Source organism: Thalassophryne amazonica, chromosome 6, assembly GCF_902500255.1.
Source record: "Thalassophryne amazonica chromosome 6, fThaAma1.1, whole genome shotgun sequence".
Lineage (NCBI taxonomy): Eukaryota > Metazoa > Chordata > Actinopteri > Batrachoidiformes > Batrachoididae > Thalassophryne > Thalassophryne amazonica.
Window position 1 is genome coordinate 19,751,486 of NC_047108.1, and position 22,097 is coordinate 19,773,582.

General features: G+C 45.0%; 1 long non-coding RNA gene across 1 annotated transcript; it reads left to right on the forward strand.

Annotated features, from left to right (window-relative positions):
• The first annotated feature begins 7,354 nt into the window (after positions 1–7,354).
• On the forward strand, positions 7,355–19,664 carry LOC117511933. The gene is made up of 4 exons (XR_004561151.1): positions 7,355–7,418; positions 9,247–9,284; positions 10,006–10,027; positions 19,613–19,664. It is a non-coding gene; the product is annotated as an uncharacterized LOC117511933 (long non-coding RNA).
• Positions 19,665–22,097: the final 2,433 nt, after the last annotated feature.

The following is a 22,097-nucleotide window of genomic DNA, read 5'->3' on the forward strand; positions in this document are numbered from 1 at the left end:
ATGGCTAAAATCAACTGAAATGTGGAACTGGCATTAGCTGGATATGGCTAATACGAACCATATCTTTTGGCCTTGTTTATATTCATTTGGCAGCCCACCCATGTATTTTACCTTTAAAGTTGCCATGTTGCATGGACATGTTTGAACTAGATTTCTGCCTCCAGGATTTCAACATAGATCTTTATTACCAGTTACTTAATTTGAAAGGTAATTCTCTGATGTATACTCAACATATATGGCACTGTATGCTAAGTAGGATGCATGGAAAAATAGAAGAAAAATATTTTGACAATAGAGTGAAATATGGCAGCCATCTTGAAATCCAGTATGACAAACATCTAGTAGATGAATTGTGAATGAAACTATTGCAATCACTACTTCATAGATACAAAGGCCTGAGGCTTGAATTTTGAATTTGTCACTAAAATAGCAGAGATAATCAATACTTAATTTTAATTGCAGCCATTTTGGACTCCAATATGGCCGGCATCAGGCAATTAATGTAATAGGTTAATTGGACTCCTCATTACTTATGGGTAACTTTTACAATTACGCTTCCATCTTTACAGAGGACTGATATTTTTCATAATCTTCATTTTAATGGTGGCCATCTTGGAATCCAATATGGCCTCCATCTCACAAAGTTGAAAATGAGTCCATTGGATTCCCTGACCACAAAAACATGGGTACATATTTTGGAATTGTGCTTTTATCTGCCTTAATTTGAAAGTAAAAGGCAAAAATATGTTGAAAATAATGGCCATTTTTTAATGCAATATTGCAGCCACCAGGAGGCGTTATTTTTTTGGGGTCTGTTTTTTTTTTTCATGATCCCTAGGTCCTATAGTATCACTGTGCCAAGTTTCAGTCTTTCTTCAAAAACTGAACGATTTCTGCCTTAACCGCTCCACTAAAACACCAAGCTGCAGATTCTGATAAAGGTATACTTGCATAATATTCGTCTTTCAAAACTGCCACTTGCTGAATATTTAGATGGATGAATATTAGTTACTTCTTTTATGAACATTGTTTAGAAAATGTACATTTGGGTTATTGATGCCATTGTACTCGTATATCATATGTATAACAGCCACATTATATAAAATGTGTTCAGTTTTTACATGTTTTTTGGACTTCATAGCAGTTAGTGACAAATGCTGATTTTTACAAGATCAAGCTGTGTGATTTGCAAATAAAGTGCAATTATCATCTGTATGTATTTACTTTAAGTTTCTTTTGGTGGCCATTTGCAAAATCGCAGGCCGTGCCTACTTAATTTGTATATTTCAGTGGTGTCCACCCCTTAAATGGTTAATTAGAACCTAAGATTGAGTGGAAGAAGTTTAATGCTTTCTTCAAAATGTGAACAATTGGCCCATTTGTGGCACATTAGAAGCTGGACTAAGAATCTGGAATTTACAAACTGCTTAAGTTCATTTCTAAGGTAGCTAAATGCTAACTAGCTGGCATAACAAATCATCATAGCTAGCTACCCATCTTATTTGCACTGAAATGAGATCATGAAGTTTGGGAACAGTTTCTCCTTCAGTCTAAACTGATTTGAGCCAAAGTTGTAAACCTCCGGAGTGGGTGTGTACAAAACATGGCGGCTCCAGTCAACAGTACCGATTTCACGGTTAACCTGCAAACATTCATATTTTAGATTACAGGGATAAACAGCAATAAAACAAAAGTCAGAGTTTTTGTTAGTTTAGTTTTAATGTTAAATATGTTCTGTGGACAAAAATCAGGAAGGAATGAAGCTTTAAAGGTCGTGATTGGTTCTTAATATGATCATTTATTGTAAAACACATCTACAAAGTTTGCTGATGTGGGGGCAGCCCCTTAGCGCATGCCCACAAAATGTGATGATCGCATTGAATAAATATTGATGTTACTGCTGAGGTCGCAGATGGAGAGTTAAAGTCTAACCAACAGAGAGTTAAAATCTGATCAACAAAGTTAAAGTCTGACCAACTAGAGTTAAAATCCGACCAATGGAGATTTAAAATCTGACCAACAGAGAGTTCAGATCTGACCAGTGCTGAATTAAAGACTATGTTGTGTGTGCCGCCAGAAGATGAGGTACTGCTGGCCCACCACCAGAGGGCGCCCTGCCTGAATGGCGGGCTTCAGGCACGAGAGGGCGCAGCCGCCTCCCAGGAGCAGCCTAGAGTGACAGCTGTCACCCATCAACCATTCATCACCACCTTCCATAAATGCCGGGCAGCAACTCCACCTCCCTGCCGAGATATCAGTCTACTATCAGGTAAACTGCTCAGCTGTTTTGTGCTGTGTTTCTCTGCTGAGCCTTTTGCAGTCGTTCCTGTTTATACACTTGCAGCTGGGAGCTGGGTTTGTGGACAGTGAAGGAGTCGAGTTACTTCGCTTCTCACTCCAAACTAGATAAGTGTTTCATCCAGGCACTGCACATACTGTGTTCCTGTGTTGGAGGTGGAGGTTTCCCTCAAGAAGGAACTGTGTTTGTTTGCTGACTGTTTACTGGGTGTGCACACACCCACCATAACCTGTTTGTGCTTCCTGCCAGCAGTACCAGATCTGACAGCTGGAGACGGTGGCCACCTGGGGACTCAGGACTTGGCGGCTCCGGGTTGTTCCAGATCCGTTGACAGTGGAAATCGTGTGGGACCCGGTTCTTCTCTGGACAGACGTCTTCTATCCTCGAGCCTGCCCACACGTCACCCTTTTTTGTATAATTTACTATTGTACTAAATCTGCATTTGTCTGTATTCCGTTGTGCACATTTCACAACATTAAATTGTTATATTTTGGCTTATCCATTGTCCGTTCATTTACGCCCCCTGTTGTGGGTCCGTATCACTACACTTTCCCAACAGGATATCTCGGCCAGCGTCATGAATTCCGAGGGGCGTCAACCATCACTTGAACAACCAATGGAAAAGCAGGGTGCACAGGCACCAGCAGGAGGCGTGTTAGGTGAATGGCAGCGAATCTTAAACGCCTTCACTGCTCGGTTGGACTTAGTGACCGAGCAGAGCACAATACTCAATCGCAGGATGGAGGCTCTCATCGCACAGGTGGAAGCGCCCACACGGGGCGCGGCTGCAGCACCTCCTCCTGCTGACCTGGTGCCGAATACAGATATTCCAGTGGTCATTCAACAAGCTCCCCCACCATCCCCTGAAGCATACATAAGCCCCCCGGAACCGTACGGAGGTTGTGTAGAGACGTGCACAGACTTTTTAATGCAGTGTTCGCTCGTCTTTGCACAACGTCCCGTCATGTACGCGTCGGACTCTAGCTGGGTGGCTTATGTTATTTGTAATTTGCTTCGAGGAGAGGCACGCTCCTGGGCTACGGCGCTCTGGGAGCAGAACTAACGGCTTCTATCAGCATATACTGAGTTTGTGAGGGAGTTCAGACTGGTGTTCGACCACCCAAATAGAGGCGAAACCGCTTCGAGTACGCTGCTGTCTATGAGACAGGGACATCGAGTGCGGCCGAGTATACAGTCGCCTTCCGCATCGCGGCAGCGAGGGCCGGCTGGAATACTGTTGCACTCCGCGCCACCTTTGTAAACGGACTGTCGCTGGTCCTTAAGGAGCACCTGGTGGCTAAGGATGAGCCGCGGGATTTAGACGGGCTTATCGACCTGGTAGTACGGTTAGACAACTGATTAGCAGAACATTGACGGGAGCGAGACGAAGGGCGTGGTCAGGCACGAGCCGTCCCTCTTCCTTCCGGGTCCGAAAGGGAGCCGTCTTCCCCACGCTCCACAGCCAGAGGGCTCCGTGTGGCAACAGCTCCCCCTGCTGACATTGTTAGGGAAACAAACAGGGCCAAAACAAGATCAGATGACAGATTGAGGAAGCTGGCCCGCTGGGAGTGTTTTCTCTGCAGCTCAACGGAGCACACACAGAAAAACTGCCCCAAACGGTCAAGACAACACTCGCCCTTAGAGACTGGGCTCAGGGTGGGTCACAACACGCACGAGGGAAGTGCACGTAAATCAGCACGAATCCCAGTCACGATCCTGTGTGGGGATTTAACCCTTCACGCTCCAGCACTTGTGGATACGGGGTCGGAAGGGAATCTGTTGGATAGCAGATGGGCAAAGGAAGTAGGGCTCCCTCTAGTGGCCCTTCCTTCATCATTGAAGGTACGGGCGCTAGATGGCACCTTTCTCCCTTTAATCACACACAAGACACAGCCAGTAACTCTGGTTGTGTCTGGGAATCATTGGGAGGAGATTGAGTTTTATGTAACTCCTTCTACCTCCCGCGTTATTTTGGGCTTCGCATGGATGGTAAAACACAATCCCCGGATTGATTGGCCGTCTGGGGTTGTGGCTTAGTGGAGCGAAACCTGCCACCGGGAGTGTTTAGGATCCTCGGTTCCCCCCGGTTTGACCGCTAAGGAGGAGGTTAAAGTCCCCCCCAATCTGACGGCGGTGCCGGTGGAGTACCACGATCTTGCTGACGTCTTCAGCAAAGATCTGGCACTCACCCTTCCCCCGCACCGTCCGTATGATTGTGCCATTGATTTGATCCTGGGCATTAAGTACCCGTCCAGCAGGCTGTACAACCTCTCACGTCCTGAGCGCGAATCAATGGAGACCTACATCCGGGACTCTTTAGCTGCCGGGCTGATCCGGAACTCCACCTCCCCAATGGGTGCTGGTTTCTTTTATGTGGGCAAGAAAGACGGCGGACTCCATCCATGCATTGAATCCAGAGGGCTGAACGAGATTATGAATCGCAACCAATACCCGTTGCCCCTGTTGGATTCAGTGTTCACGCCCCTGCATGGAGCCAAAATCTTCACAAAGCTGGAACTTAGAAATGCGTACCACCTGGTTCGGATCCGGAAGGGAGACGAATGGAAGACGGCATTTAACACCCCGTTAGGTCACTTTGAGTAGCTGGTCATGCCGTTTGGCCTCACTAACGCCCCCGCGACGTTCCAAGCTTTGGTAAATGACGTCTTGCGGGACTTCCGGCATCAGTTTGTCTTTGTATATCTGGACGATATTCTCATCTTCTCCCCGGATCATGAGACTCATGTCAAGCATGTACGTCAGGTCCTGCAGCGGTTGTTGGAGAACCGGCTGTTTGTGAAGGGCGAGAAGTGCGAGTTCCACCGCACTTCCTTGTCCTTCCTGGGGTTTATAATTTCCTCCAACTCCGTCGCCCCTGATCCAGCCAAGGTTGCGGCGGTGAGAGATTGGCCCCAACCGACAAGCCGTAGGATGCTGCAACAGTTCCTCGGCTTTGCAAATTTCTACAGGAGGTTCATTAAGGGCTACAGTCAGGTTGTTAGTCCCCTGACAGCCCTGACCTCCCCAAAAGTCCCCTTCACCTGGTCGGATCGGTGCAAAGCCGCATTTAGGGAGTTGAAACGCCGGTTTTCGACTGCACCAGTTCTGGTGCAGCCCGATCCTAGCCGGCAGTTCATCGTTGAAGTGGATGCCTCTGACTCAGGGATAGGAGCCGTGCAGTCCCAGAGCAGGGAGTCCGATAAGGTCCTCCACCCGCTGCATGACCTCTGCGCACCCGACGGCCTGGAGCAACCATCTGGCCTGGATCGAGTACGCTCACAACAACCAACTCTCATCTGCCACCGGCCTCTCCCCGTTTGAGGTATGTTTGGGGTACCAGCCCCCATTGTTCCTGCTTGTTGAGGGAGAGGTCGGGGTGCCCTCAGTCCAGGCCCACCTAAGGAGGTGCCGTCGGGTGTGGCGTACTGCCCGCTCTACCCTGCTTAAAGCCCGGACGAGGGCCAAGGCCCATGCAGACCGCCGGCGTTCCCCGGCCCCTGCATACCAGCCCGGTAAGGAGGTTTGGCTTTCCACCAAGGACATTCCTCTCAAAGTGGAATCCCAGAAACTGAAAGACCGCTTCATTGGACCTTATACCATCCTCAAAGTCCTCAGTCCGGTGAAGCTGGTAGCTTCAGCTTCACTGCGGATTCATCCAGTATTTCATGTCTCATGCATCAAACCCTACCGCACTTCACCACTCTGTACCCCCGGACTGGCGCTGCCTCCTGCCCGGATCATCGACGGAGAGCCTGCCTGGAATGTGCGCAGAGTCCTGGACGTCCGTCGACAGGGCCGGGGATTCCAGTATCTGGTGGACTGGGAGGGTTATGGACCCGAAGAGCGCTCCTGGGTGAGGAGGAGCTTCATCCTGGACCTGGCCCTCCTGGCCGATTTTTACCACCGTCATCCCGACAAGCCTGGTCGGGCGCCAGGAGGCGCCCGTTGAGGGGGGGTCCTGTTGTGTGGGCCGCCAGAAGAGGAGGTACTGCTGGCCCACCACCAGAGGGCGCCCTGCCTGAATGGCGGGCTTCAGGCACGAGAGGGCGCAGCCGCCTCCCAGGAGCAGCCTAGAGTGACAGCTGTCACCCATCAACCATTCATCACCACCTTCCATAAATACTGGGCAGCAACTCCACCTCCCTGCCGAGATATCAGTCTACTGTCAGGTAAACTGCTCAGCTGTTTTGTGCTGTGTTTCTCTGCTGAGCCTTTTGCAGTCGTTCCTGTTTATACACTTGCAGCTGGGAGCTGGGTTTGTGGACAGTGAAGGAGTCGACGTACTTCGCTTCTCACTCCAAACTAGATAAGTGTTTCATCCAGGCACTGCACGTACTGTGTTCCTGTGTTGGAGGTGGAGGTTTCCCTCAAGAAGGAACTGTGTTTGTTTGCTGACTGTTTACTGGGTGTGCACACACCCACCATAACCTGTTTGTGCTTCCTGCCAGCAGTACCAGATCTGACAGCTGGAGACGGTGGCCACCTGGGGACTCAGGACTTGGCGGCTCCGGGTTGTTCCAGATCCGTTGACAGTGGAAATCGTGTGGGACCCGGCTCTTCTCTGGACAGACGTCTTCTATCCTCGAGCCTGCCCACACGTCACCCTTTTTTGTATAATTTACTATTGTACTAAATCTGCATTTGTCTGTATTCCGTTGTGCACATTTCACAACATTAAATTGTTATATTTTGGCTTATTCATTGTCTGTTCATTTACACCCCCTGTTGTGGGTCCATGTCACTACACTTTCCCAACAGACTAACCAACAGAGAGTTAAAGATTAACCAATGGAGAGTTAATAGCTGATGGACGGAGGGTACCATCTGACCAACGCAGAGTTACAATGCAGAGTTAAAGACTGACCAATGCAGAGTTCAAATTTGACCAACACAGTTAAAGACTGACCAACGGAGAGTTAAAATTTACTCAATGGAGAACTAAATTTTGACCAAAAGAGAGATAAAGACTAACCACCAGAGAGTTAACATATGTCCCATGGAGAGCTAAAGTCTGACCAACATGTAGTTAAAGACTCACCAACGGACAGTTAAAGTTTAGGTCAGGGCTATATCAGGGTTAGGTTAGAGCTATGTTAGGTCAGGGTTATATCAGGGTTAGGTCTAGGGTTATATCAGGGTTAGATTAAAGTTATGTTACATCAGGGTTATGTCAGGGTTATGTTAGAGTTATGTTAGGTCAGAGTTATATCAGGGTTAGTTGAGAATTATATCAGGGTTAGGTTAGGGTAGGGTTAAAATATGTTATTTCAGGGTTAGGGAAGAATTATGCTAGGTCAGGGTTATATCACAGTTAGGTTAGAGTTATGTTAAGTCAGGGTTATATCAGGATTAGGTCAGAGTTACAACCCCAGTTCCAATGAAGTTGGGACGTTGTGTAAAATGTAAATAAAAACAGAATACAATGATTTGCAAATCCTGTTCAACCTATATTCAACTGAATACACCACAAAAACAAGATATTTAATGTTCAAATTGATAAACTTTATTGGTTTTGTGCAAATATTTGCTAATTTTGAAATGGATGCCTGCAACACGTTTCAAACAAGCTGGGACAGTTGTATGTTTACCACTGTGTTATATCACCTTCCCTTCTAACAACACTCAATAAGCATTTGGGAACTGAGGACACTAATTGTTGAAGCTTTGTAGGTGGAATTCTTTCCCATTCTTGCTTGATGTATGACTTCAGCTGTTCAACAGTCTGCGGTCTCCGTTGTCATATTTTGCACTTCATAATGCGCCACACATTGTCAATGGGTGACAGGTTTGGACTGCAGTCGGCCAGTCTAGTACCTGCACTCTTTTACTACAAAGCCATGCTGTTGTAACACATGCAGAATGTGGCTTGGCATTGTCTTGCTGAAATAAGCAGGGACGTCCCTGAAAAAGACGTTGCTTGGATGGCAGCTAAGATGTCCATGCCATGGGCACTAACACACCCCCATACCATCACAGATGCTAGCTTTTGAACTTTGCACTGGTAACAATCTGGATGGTCTTATTCCTCTTTTGTCCAGAGGACACCACGTCCGTGATTTCCAAATTTCTGGATGTTGTTGATGTACGGCTTTTGCTTTGGATGTTAGAGTTTTAACTTGCACTTGTAGATGTAGCAACAAACTGTGTTAACTGACAATGGTTTTCTGAAGTGTTCCTGAGCCCACGCGGTAAGATCCTTTACACAATTATCAGTTTTTAATGCAGTGCAGCCTGAGGGATCAAAGGTCACGGGCATTCAATGTTGGTTTTCGGCCTGGCCACTTATATGTAGAAAGTTCTCCAGATTCTCTGGACTATAGATGATGGAATCCCTAAATTCCTTGAAATTGAACGTTGAGAAACATTGTTCTTAAACTGTTGGACTATTTTTTCACGCAGTTGTTCACAAAGTAGTGATCCTTGCCCCATCTTTGCTTGTGAACTGCTGAGCCTTTTGGGGATGTTCCTTTTATACCCAATCATGACACTCACCTATTTCCAGTAAACCTGTTCACCTGTGGACTGTTTCAAACAGGTGTTCTTTGAGCATTCATCAACTTTCTCAGTCTTTTGTTGCCACTGACGAAGCTTTTTTGAAATGTGTTGCAGGCATCCATTTCAAAATGAGCAAATATTTGCACAAAAACAAAACAGTTTATCAGTTTGAACATTAAGTCTTTGTGGTGTATTCAACTGAATATAGGTTAAAGAGGATTTGCAAATCATTGTATTCTGTTTTTATTTACATTTCACACAACATCCCAACTTCATTGGAATTGGGGTTGTATATCAGGGTTAGATCAGAGTTATATTAGGGTTAGGTCGGAAATATATCAGGGTTAGGTCAGAATTATATCAGGGTTCGGTCAGGGTTATATCAGGGTTAGGCCAGATTTATATCAGAGTTAGGTCAGACTTATATCAGGTTTACTTCAGAATTATGTTAGGTCAGAGTTATGTTAGGTCAGGGTTATATCAGGGTTAGGTCAGAGTTGTGTTAGGTCAGGGTTATATCAAAATTAGGCCAGATTTATATCAGGTTTAGGTCAAAGTTAAATCAGGGTTATGTCAGAATTATGTTTGGTTAGAGTTATATCAGGGTTAAGTCAGAATTATGTTCGGTCAGAGTTATATCAGGGTTAGGTCAGAATTATGTTAGGCCTATCAGGCGGGTTGGACGGAGACGTGTGGACACAAATGAAGGACTAAACAAAGCAGCTCTGGTTTTAAGATTGTTTACTGTATGACTAAGCAGGGTCCGGTACACAAAAAGGCAGTCCCAAACCAGCAAACAAATCAGGTGCATCAGGCAATAAGGCCTGGTCGAAAAAACAGGCAGGTGGTCAAAAAACACAACGTGGCAAGCAGGACTAGGAAAACACAAGAACAAAGCTGGAAGCGAAGGCATAAAGCACAGCAATCTGGTGAGGAACTAGTGCAACCAGTGAAGCTTATATACACCCTGGTGATGAGCTGCAGATTGGAAACAGGTGTGTGGAAAGCTCCAGAATAGGGTGTGGCCCAAACAGTGTGCACCGCCCACTACCTGGCACAAAGAGAGACAGCCAAGAGAGATAGAGAAAGACAAAGCCCAAGCAGGAAAAACCCAGCAAGAGAAATTACAAACTGGAAAAAAAAAAAAAAAAAACTTAAACTAAGCAGAACCAACCTGAAAAACATGACACAAAAGTCCAGATCATGACAAGGTCAGGGTTATATCAGGGTTAGGTCAGAGTTCATCATCATCATCATCATCATCTATTTTATTTTGAGCAGGGGATAAGAAATGCAGCAAAACAGAAAACAGAAAAACAATTTAACAATAAATTAAACAATAAATTAAATTTACTATTAACTCAGGTCATTATTTCCACTCAAAAAGGAGTGGGAAGAAGAAAACTTATTTAATCCCACCCCTTTATTCAAATTTAACATAAAGTACATAGCTGCTTCCCGTCAATTAGATTTTAATAAAATAAAAAATTAAGAAAATAATATGTTTAAATACTCGTAATTTCCCACAATAGATACCAACAGCGGCAAGAAAACAATACCAATATGATAAACAAGCAACGATGCACATACCAACAATGGTAAGAGATCAACAATACCAGTTAAGTTAAAGAAAACAAACATATAAAACACATGCCAACAATGGTAAGAGATCAACAATACCAGTTAAGTTAAAGAAAACAAACATATAAAACACATACCAACAATGGTAAGAGATCAACAATACCAGTTAAGTTAAAGAAAACAAACATATGATGCACATACCAACAATGGTAAGAAAACAACAATACCAATTACGGTAAGGAAACAAACATATAAAACACATACCAACAATGATAAGAGAGCAACAATACCAATTACGGTAAAGAACCATACATATGAAGGGAACAAACATATAATGCACAAACCAGCAAATTGTGATACAGAACCATGAGCCATGAATGTAAAATGGCTTTTATTGTTGAGTCTCAATCATTCTGTACCGATCCCAGACCCTCTGTTTATAATGTTACTTGAATTCATGAATATTTTGACATTGCTTGAGTTTGACATCCAAACCATTCCATAACTTTGCTCCACATACAGACACACAAAAACTTTTCCGGGTGGTTCTAACTTTAAATAATGTGAATATAGCAAAACCTCTAAGATTGTGAGCACACTCTTTGACTGAAAACAACTTTTGGATGTTACTTGGCAGTGACTTATTAAATACCTTGAATAGAATCTGTAATGTATAATATTTTACAAAGTCATGAAATTTAAGTAATTTTGATTGCATAAAAAGATTATTGCTATGTTCTAAAAATCCAGCTTTATGTATGATCCTTATTGCTCGTTTTTGTAATATAAATAATGGTTGTATTGAACATTGATAATTGTTACCCCACACTTCAACACAATATGTTAAGTATGGGAGAACTAAGGAGCAATATAATGTATGGAGTGTGTTATGATAGATAATTGCTTTACCTTATTCATAATAGAGAGGCTTTTTGAAATTTTCATTTTTATGTGTCTGATGTGGGCTTTCCATGTTAATTTACTGTCTATTATTACTCCTAAAAATTTGTTTTCAGCTAAATTTTCGATTTGGACACAGTGTATGCTTATTTGTAAATTAGATTTAATCTTATAATTACCAAATATCATTACTTTTGTTTCATTTAAATTTAGTGATAATTTGTTACTGTCCATCCATTTTTTTATTTTACTTAGTTCATCATTTACAGTATTTATAAGTTCATTATAATTGTCACTACTATAGAATATATTTGTATCATCAGCAAATAATATTAGTTTCAGTGATCTGGATGCATTAAAAATGTCATTAATGTACATATTAAACAATTTGGGACCCAACACTGCCCCCTGGCGGACACCACAAGCAACGCCAAGATATTCGGATTTGTAGTTTCCCATTTTCACGTATTGGACCCTATCTGTAAGATAACTTTTTATCCAATTTCCTGCGACTCCTCTGATACCATAATTCTCTAATTTATTGATTAAGATTGAATGGTTAATTGTATCAAAGGCTTTTTTAAGATCAATGAATATTCCAGCAGCATATCTTTTTCTGTCCAGTGCATTAGTGATTTCTTCTATTGCCTCAATAATAGCCATTGAAGTGGTTCTTTTCTTTCTAAAGCCATATTGACCTTCATTTATTAACTGATATTTTTCTATGAATTTTTCCAAACGAGAGTCAAACAATTTTTCTAAGATTTTTGAAAACTGTGGAAGTAAAGAAATTGGTCTATAATAGGTAAAAATATGTTTATTGTCATTTTTGTAAAGTGGTATAACTTTTGCAATTTTCATTTTTTTCAGAACACATCCAGTTTGGAATGACAAATTACAGATATAGGTTTTGAAATGTTGTTTATGACTTTTTTGACTAATACCATGTCTATATCGTGACAGTCTGTAGATAGTTTGTTTCTGCATTTGTTGACAGTGTCTTTTATTTCCTGTTCATTTGTTGCTGAAAGAAAAACTGAATTTATATTTCTATTTATGGTTTCATTAGACAGCTGAATTCCTGGATTTGGGATTTCAGCAGCCAAGTCGGGGCCAACATGTCCAAAAAATTTATTGAAACCATTTACTATGTTGTTCATGTTGTAATCATGAACATTTTTATCAATAAAATAGTCTGGATATCTTATATTGGAGGATCCTGGTTTAATTAAGTTATTCAAAATGTTCCAAGTTTCTTTAATATTGTTTTTATTTTTTTGTAAGATTTCATTATAGTACAACTTTTTACTTATTCAGATGACTTCTGTTAATTTATTTTTATATACTTTATATATTATTTCAGCTTCTTTTGTTTTTGAATTAATAAATTTTTTATAAAGGCTGTTTTTCTTTTTGCAGGCTTTTAATATTCCTTTGGTTAGCCAAGGACGTTTATTATATCTTTTAGTTTTTATGGTATTCCTTAAGAGGACAATGTTTGTTATACAATGTGCAGAAAATTTCTATGAAATTGCTATATGCACCATCTACATCTGACTTACTGTAGACTGTGTTCCAGTCTTGTGTGTTTAAACTGCTGTTAAAGGCATTTATTGTTTATTGTGGACTACTCCTCTGTCATATTTAGTTTTTTTTTAAAGTCACAGTCATAAACAATAAAAACAGGTATGTGATCAGTGATATCACATATGAACAGCCCACTTATAACTTGATTTTCAATAATATTCATAAAGATATTATCAATTATTGTGGCACTGTGAGATGTTATTCTGCTTGGTTTTATAATTGCTGGATAAAGGGACATACTATACATTGTGTCAGAAAAAGCATCTATTGATTTATGTAGGATTCAAAGATCTATGTTAAAATCCCCACAGACAAATATGTTTTTAGTACTTATTTCCGAAAACATTTTTTCCATTTGTGTTGTGAAGGTGTTGTAGCACGGACCCACAACAGGGGGCGCAAATGAACGGACAATGACTAAACCAAAAGGTAACAATTTAATGTTGTGACACTACACAACGAAAAGACAGAAAATATGCACAGTCAATTAGCACCAGGTGACGTGTGGCAGGCTCGAAGATAGGAGACCCCCCCGACGAGAGAGAAGCCGTACTCCACACGGCTTCCACCACCAACGGTCTGAAGAACACCGGAGCCGCCAAGTCCCGAGTCCCCAGGTGGCCTCTGTTCCCGGCTGTCGACCCTGGTACTGCTGGCAGAAAGCAAAAACAGGATGTGTGTGTGTGAGTCCGCACACTCAGTAATACACAGTCCAACACTGATGGGAGGGAGCACCTCCACCTCCAATCATACACTCAAGCAGCTCCTGTCAGTCACTTATCTGGAGGGAGTGGGAGGCGAAGACGTCGCGGTTCCCACAACACGCCACTCCAACAAAACTGTCCCACAGGAATAAACGGCTGCAAACAGAGATCAAAACGTGGATTAATCCAAATACTGCAGAGACGGATTACCTCAGGAATGGTAGTCGATTTCTCGGCGAGGAGGTGGAGTTGCAGTCCGGCTTTTATGGTGGTGATGATGATGAACGAGTGACAGCTGGGGCAGGGGATGAATGACAGCTGTCACTTCTTCTAGGTCTGGCGCCCTCTCGTGCTTGGAGCCCGCACTCCAAGCAGGGCGCACTCTGGTGGTGGTGGGCCAGCAGTACCTCCTCTTCAGCGGCCCACACAACAGGACCCCCCCCTCAACGGGCGCCTCCTGGCGTCCGACCAGGCTTGTCCGGATGTCTTGCGTAGAAATCGGCCAGGAGGGCCGGGTCCAGGATGAAGCTCCTCTTCACCCAGGAGCGTTCCTCAGGTCCATACCCCTCCCAGTCCACCAGATATTGGAAACCCCGGCCCTTACGACGGACGTCCAGGAGCCTGCGGACTGTCCAAGCAGGCTCCCCATCGATGAGCCGGGCAGGAGGCGGCGGTGGTCCCGGAGTACAGAGGGGCGAGGTGTGGTGTGGCTTGAGACGGGAAACATGAAAGACGGGGTGAATCCGCAGTGAAGCCGGGAGTCGAAGCTTCACTGCGGCCAGGTTGATGATCTTGAGGATCTTAAATGGTCCGATGAATCTGTCTTTCAATTTAGGGGAGGCGACAGACAGAGGGATGTCCTTGGTTGAAAGCCACACCTCCTGCCCAGGCTGGTATGTGGGGGCCGGGGAACGCCGGCGGTCCGCATGGGCCTTAGCCCTCGTCCGGGCCTTTACCAATGCAGAGCGGGCGGCCCGCCACACCCGGCGGCACCTCGTGAGGTGGGCCTGGACCGAGGGCACACCGACCTCTCCCTCCACCAACGGGAACAACGGGGGCTGGTACCCCAAACATGCCTCAAAAGGGGAGAGGCCGGTAGCAGACGAAACTTGGCTGTTGTGGGCATACTCGATCCAGGCCAGATGGTGACTCCAGGCCGCCAGATGCGCGGAGGTGACACATCGGAGGGCTTGCTCTAACTCCTGATTAGCCCGCTCTGCCTGGCCATTGGTCTGGGGGTGGTACCCGGACGAGAGACTTACGGTGGCCCCCAGCTCCTTACAGAAACTCTTCCACACCTGTGAAGAGAACTGAGGGTCCCGATCCGAGACGACGTCCGACGGTATCCCATGCAGCCACATGACGTGGTGGACCAGGAGGTCTGCTGTCTCCTGGGCCGTCGGGAGCTTCGGGAGGGCCACGAAGTGGGCCGCCTTGGAGAACTGGTCCACTATCGTGAGAATCACGGTGTTGCCCTGGGACGGCGGGAGGCCCGTGACAAAGTCCAGGCCGATGTGAGACCAGGGGCGATGAGGCACTGGCAGGGGATGGAGGAGTCCCGTCGTCCTCCGGTGGTCCGCCTTACCCCTGGCGCAGATGGTACAGGCCTGGACGTAGTCCCGGACATCGGTTTCCAGGGACGCCCACCAGAAGCGCTGCTGGACTACTGCCACGGTCCTGCGTACTCCGGGATGACAGGACAGCTTGGACCCATGACAGAAGTCCAAGACGGCAGCTCTTGCCTCTGGTGGGACGTATAGTCTGTTCTTGGGGCCGGTCCCCGGGTCCGGGCTTCTTGTCAGGGCCTCCCGGACGGTCTTCTCCACGTCCCAGGTGAGGGTGGCCACGACAGTGGACTCGGGGATGATGGTCTCGGTGGGGTTCGACAACTCCGCTTTGGCTTCTTCTTCATGCACCCGGGACAATGCATCTGGTTTTTGGTTCTTGGTCCCGGGGCGGTACGTGATCTGGAAGTCAAAGCGCCCGAAGAACAGAGACCAGCGGGCTTGCCTGGGGTTCAGCCGCTTGGCGGTCCGGATGTACTCCAGGTTCCGATGGTCCGTGAAAACCGTGAAGGGCAACGACGCCCCCTCCAGCAGGTGTCTCCACTCTTCAAGAACCTCCTTCACCGCGAGGAGTTCCCGATTGCCGACGTCATAGTTCCGTTCAGCTGGGGTCAACCTGCGGGAATAAAAGGCACAAGGATGGAGAACCTTATCAGCCTCCACGCTCTGGGACAGCACGGCTCCTATCCCTGAGTCAGAGGCGTCCACTTCAACTACGTACAGGATCAGGCTGCACCAGAACTGGTGCAGTCGAGAACCGGCGTTTCAACTCCTGGAACGCGGCTTCGCACCGATCCGACCAGGTGAAGGGGACTTTGGTGGAGGTCAGGGCAGTCAGGGGGCTAACTACCTGACTGTAACCTTTGATGAACCTCCTATAGAAATTTGCAAAGCCGAGGAACTGCTGTAGTTTCCTACGGCTTATCGGTTGGGGCCAATCTCTCACCGCCGCAACCTTGGCCGGATCAGGGGCGACGGAGTTGGAGGAGATTATGAACCCCAAGAAGGACAAAGAAGTGCGGTGGAACTCGCACTTCTCGCCCTTCACAAACAGCCGATTCTCCAACAACCGCTGTAGGACCTGATGTACATGCTGGACATGGGTCTCAGGGTCCGGGGAGAAGATGAGTATATCGTCCAGATATACGAAGACGAACCGATGCAGGAAGTCCCACACAACAATTTGTTCATTAAAAATGTCAATATTTGAACCAGGTGACCGATATACACAACTTACAATATTTTTTTCTTTTTGTTGTATATTTCGACTGTCAGACATTCCATTACTCCATCTATTGTTAACGACATACTTTCTACAACCGTAAACTGAATTGTTTTGTGAATATATAATGCAACGCCACCTCCTGTTTTGTTTTTCCTGTTTACATAATGCAACTCATAATCATCTAAATCAAAATCAATACCTTTTTCCTTTTGTAACCAGGATTCTGATATGGCAATAATACTAAATGGTGATATGAACTGTTGCAAATATTCCTTAATAGAGTTAAAATTAGTGTACAAACTTCGGCTGTTGAAATGTATGATTGACAATTTGTCGTCCGAAGTCATGACATTTGTATACTGGTATATAGTAATCACAGTTCATATTTATTGAAACAAGAAGGTTGTTGACCGGGTCAGTTTCATTTTCCTGGTCTTGTGTGTTGTGCTCGGTATATTTAAATGTTTCCAGTTCCTTTTGTTTAAATTGTAAGATTCTCTGTAGCAGATCTGTATCTTTGTTTGTTGTAATGTTCGTGGTGGTGTATAGAGTCTCACGTTGTTACCTTTATCTTTCAATTGTATTTGTTGAGCTCTTCTATATTTCTCACCACCATAACTTTTGCTTCTTCTGGTGTACCATTCAGTTTGATGAGAATCTTACAATTTGTTACCCACGTTTGCTGGATTCTTTGCTGTTTTTTCAGGTATCTTGCTTTCTTGGCTAAGTCAGCATTCTTTTTGGTTACGTGATCGTTCATGAATACATTTGTTCCTTTCAGTTTGAATCTTTGCTTCAAGAGTGCCCTTTTGTTTCTTCTGTTGGCAGATCTTACGATGATGGTTGGTCTCTCTCCGGTTTGTCTCAGTGGGTGACACGCCTCAATGTGCTCCAGGTCCAGCTCTATCCCTCTACTCTGGAGGTAGGATGCCACCTGTTGCTCCACAGAGAGCGTCTCCTGCTCACTGGGCTCCTCACCATCGCCGACAACCGCACGCGCGTACGAGCGCGGCTTGATTTGTATTCCTGAGATGACCACGTTGTTCATACGGGAATGTTGCTCCAGTTCCTCCACTCGCCGCTCCAGCTCTGTGATGCGACAGCTTTTCTCCTCGTTCTGGAGGCGCAGCTGTTTAACCTCCTCCAAAAGTTCCAAGAGCTGTGTCTGCTGCATTTTAACAGCAGACACATCTTCAGCCAGGGAGTCAAGTGACTCTTTCAAGTCTCCGTAATTCGGTTTGGGCGGTATCTTGTTGATAATCAGGGTTACATCAGGGTTAAATCAGAATTATGTAAGGTCAGAGTTATATCAGGGTTAGGTCAGAGTTATACACTAACAGTGAACATATGATCCCACTCTGATCAGAGTAGAACCATATGTACACTGGCAGTGTTAATTTAGCACTGTCAGTGTTAGTTTTACACTGGGGATTTTACTGTGTGGGACAGGAAGCCAGTGAAGGGATGCCAAAATGAGTGTAATATATTCAAACTTTCTGCTTTGTCAAAAGTGTGGCTGCAGCATTTTGAACCAATTGGAGAGCCCTAACTCTGGACGGCAGTAAACCAGAAAATAGAACATTGCAGTAGTCCAATCAAGAAGAGACAAACGCATGAATCAGGGTCTCAGCATCACCCATAGACAGGATGAGACAAATCTTCACTATATTTTGCAGGTGGAAGAAAGCAGTCCTCGAAATATTTCTAATGTGGAGGTCAATGGACAATGTAGGATCAAAAATTACCCCAAGGTTCCTCACTTTGTCAGTGTGATATATGACCAGCCCAGTCTCACATTTTTTCATCCTCCCATCACGAAATGAGTCAAATTTACGTGACAGGGTTTTTTTAACTTACTATTACTAACCCTACTCCTACCCCCAACCATGACCTTAACCATAACCTAATCCTACTCCTTCCCCCCCCAACCATGACCACCCTCAACCCCCTCGCTTCACTTTTAATTTTGTGCAGTCATCACGGAATGAATTAGAATGAATTTGTGCTGCCGTGACAAAAACAAGGCGCTTTTCGTCATAATATCACAAACCAATAGACTAATGTATATTTCGTGCTGCTGAATCATGACTTGCCGTGAGACTGGGTTGGTATGACACATGAGCCTAGGCTAAGCGTTAACTGGTCAAATTGATGCCGATGTCTCACTGGACCAAGAACCATCATTTCAGTCTTATCAGAGTTTAAAAGTAGGAAGTTTCTAGACATCCAACTTCTCACTGATGCAAGGCAATCTTCTAAGGATTTTATGTGAATGAGATTACCAGCAGTTATCGGCATGTATAACTGAGTATCATCAGCATAGCAATGAAAGGTAATCCCAAAACGCCACAATATGTACCCAAGGGGTGCTATATAAAGGGAGAAAAGCAGGGGGCCTAAGATGGACCCCTGTGGAACCCCAAATTTCATGTCACTAAGGTTAGAGGTAACGTTACTCTACAAAACACAGTGAGAACGACTGGTCAAGTATGACATCAGCCATGCAAGGGCACTCCCAGTAATTCCAAAATGATTTTCCAGCCTATCAAGTAGAATATGATGATCCACGGTATCAAATGCAGCACTGAGATCTAAAGTAGAGAAGCTTGAATCTTCGACTGGACTGGGTTGCTTGACACGAGGACGTTTCGCTTCAAATTGCAGAAGCTTCCTCGGCTAAAATTCTTGCTCTGGTGGTCTGACTTCTGTCTTGACTCTTGTAGAGAAGAATAATCAAGAAGTCACAAAAGCTGGAGTTTTAAACCTAACCAGACCCCTCCTACCGAGAGGCAGACTGCTATAGGCTGGTGACTAAACAATAGCTCTAATTAGCACCTATTGTGCTCTAGTTAGCACCCTCCTAATGACAGGGCAGCTGTCCCTCTCCTGATGGCTCCCTTGACGACTCTGCTGATGACGTGAATGACTCATTACCATGAACAAAAGACTGAAACTGCTTTGACCTGAGTACCCCATTGTAAACAGGGGATAAAGCGTGTCTCAAACATGTCATTTGAGGACAAGGGAGTTAAAATATTAGCCAGAGAGAAGAAATGGTTTGAGAGAGGGGTCAAGGAGGCATTCTTTGTGAAACGTTTGAAACCCAGCCTTAACCGGGGAGGGGGTCTGATAACACGTCAGAGTTATATCAAGGTAAGGTTCAAGTTATATCAGGGTTAAGTTAGAATTATGTTAGGTCAGAGTCATATCAAGGTTAGGGTAGAGTTATTTCACAATTAGGTAAGAGTTATGTTAGGTCAGATTTATATCAGGGTTAGTTCAGAGTTATGTTAGGTCAGAGTTATATCAGGGTAGGTTTTGATATGTATCAGTTCTGGTGAAGGTCAATCTCTTAAGCTAGAAACCGACAATCTTCCAAATGTCCCAAGTGTGTGTGTGCGTGTGTGTGTGTGTGTGTGTATCTGTATCTGTGTGTGTATATGTGTCTGTGTATGTGTATCTGTGTGTGTGTGTGTGTGTGTGTGTGTGTGTGTGTGTGTGTGTGTGTGTGTGTGTGTGAGAGAGAGGGAGAGAGAGAGAGAGAGGAGAGAGAGAGAGAGAGAGAGAGAGAGAGAGAGAGAGAGAGAGAGAGAGAGAGAGGAGAGAGAGAGAGAAAACTATCTGACAGAAACTGAATAGTGAGATGAAAGAAAGAGACTCATGAAAGGAAGATGAAGTCGGGGGGAGTTCGTGCGCTGGTTTCCAGTTCAAGGAGTCAGGAAGGGCATCCGGTGTAAAACTTGTGCCAAATCAACATGCAGATCCACCTCGAACCCTGTGTGAAAAAAAGGGAGACACAGAAAGGACTGACTGTAAAAGGAAGATGGAGAAAGAGAAATACACTGAAAGAGTGATGATAGTGACTGAAAATGGAGGACAGAGAGAAAACAGACTGAAAAATGAAGTGATGTAAAAAGTGAATGAGAGGAAAGAAGCAGTGGAGGTGGTGAAAGTAGAGCAGAGGAGACGGACTGATAGAGGGATGAAAGAGACAGTGATGAAATAGAGCGATAGAGAGCAGAGCTGGCAGAGAACCCTGTTGCTAGGCAACTGATCGGTTCCTCTTTGAAGTTTTCCCTCATTGTTTTTTGTTTTTGGTACAATCAGGTCACACTGAGGCTGGCTCAGCTGTAACCATGGTAACCACCTCAGCACCACGCCTTGTGGTCACTGGTCCTGTCCCGTCAACTCGGGGTCACAGGTTTGAGTACAGTGAGCCGCTGTGCTCTGCCAGAGTACCCATGAGCAACATTTTGAATGTTATGACAAAACACCGAGTCCGGGCAGCAATGTGAGCGGATCCGGTGAGTTGGGGATGGCGGAGATATAACTCTGTATTCATTTTTTCTAAAATGATACATTTAAACAAGATCGGGGATCCATGTTGTGTGGAACTACTGTCGTTCTGCCAACAAAGACGGCCGAAGGAAAGTAGCACGGCACAACGTGTGCCCGCTAAAATCAGATCTGGAATCTGGATCCACTCATAAACCCATGGATCCAGATGCGGCTGAGGTCTAAAAATCCAGCATCCTGCTCACTCTGGGGATTTTCGCCCTGAGCAGCGAAGCTGTGTTCATTACCATAATCTTTTTTTTTTTTAGCAGATTTTGGACTTGTCTCAGCAGGAAAGCATCAAGTGGAACTGATGGCATTAATTAGGGCCCCGCTTCGTTTAGCCGACCGGTGAAGCTGCAGTTTGAGGCTGTCAGTTTGTCTTCATGACCTTTGATCGTGATGATGATGTCTCTGTCTCTGGACGTAACGGGTGGACTTTGGATGTGAGACGGTGTGGTTCTGCAGGGCCAACAGAACTGCAGTGTGGTGTAATGGAACAGATTAAATCATTCTGTAGGACACATAGGGGGCGCTTTTGTGATTTTGAGCGCAGGTTTCAACACTGTTAGTTTGGTGTCTTGGCTCCGCCCTTGTGGTTAACCAGGGAGTGATGATTTAAGGAACAGGAGCCTGCAGGCAGAGTTCTCATTTGTGGAATAAAACGTTCAGGACCAGAAGCTGACCGTAAGACTGTGCGGCTGTTCGTCCTCATTTTATTTATTTATTTTTACTTATTTATTTCATTTATGTCGTGCCAAATCACACAAGTAAAGTCAAACGTTACCAATTAATTTTTTTTCACTGTTATTGTGAATTTTTTAATCTTGTCTCACAAATTCTTGACTTCATTCCAGAGTGAGACATCCCAGAGAGCACATGGACGACCTCAGGAGGGTTTGTACTTTGAGTGCTCCTCACACACACACACACACAGTCACACACAAGAACAGGCACACAGTCACACACAGGCACTCACGCAGTCACACACACACACAGTCATACACACATACATAGTCATACACACGCACACAATCACACACGCAGTCACACATGCGCACAGTCACACATGCAGTCACACGTACACAGTCACCCATGCAGACAGTCACATATGCAGTGACACGCACACAATCACACACGCAGTCACATATGCACAGCCACACACGCTCACAGTCACACACACAGACACACACACACAGTCACACACGCAGTCACACAAGCACACAATCTCACACACACATGTAGTCACACACAGTCACACAGACACACACAGTCACACAAACACATAGTTTGACATGCAGTCACACATACACACAGTCACATACGCACAGTCACACATGCACACGGTCACACACACACACACACTCAGTCACACACACGCACACAGCCACACACACACAGTCACA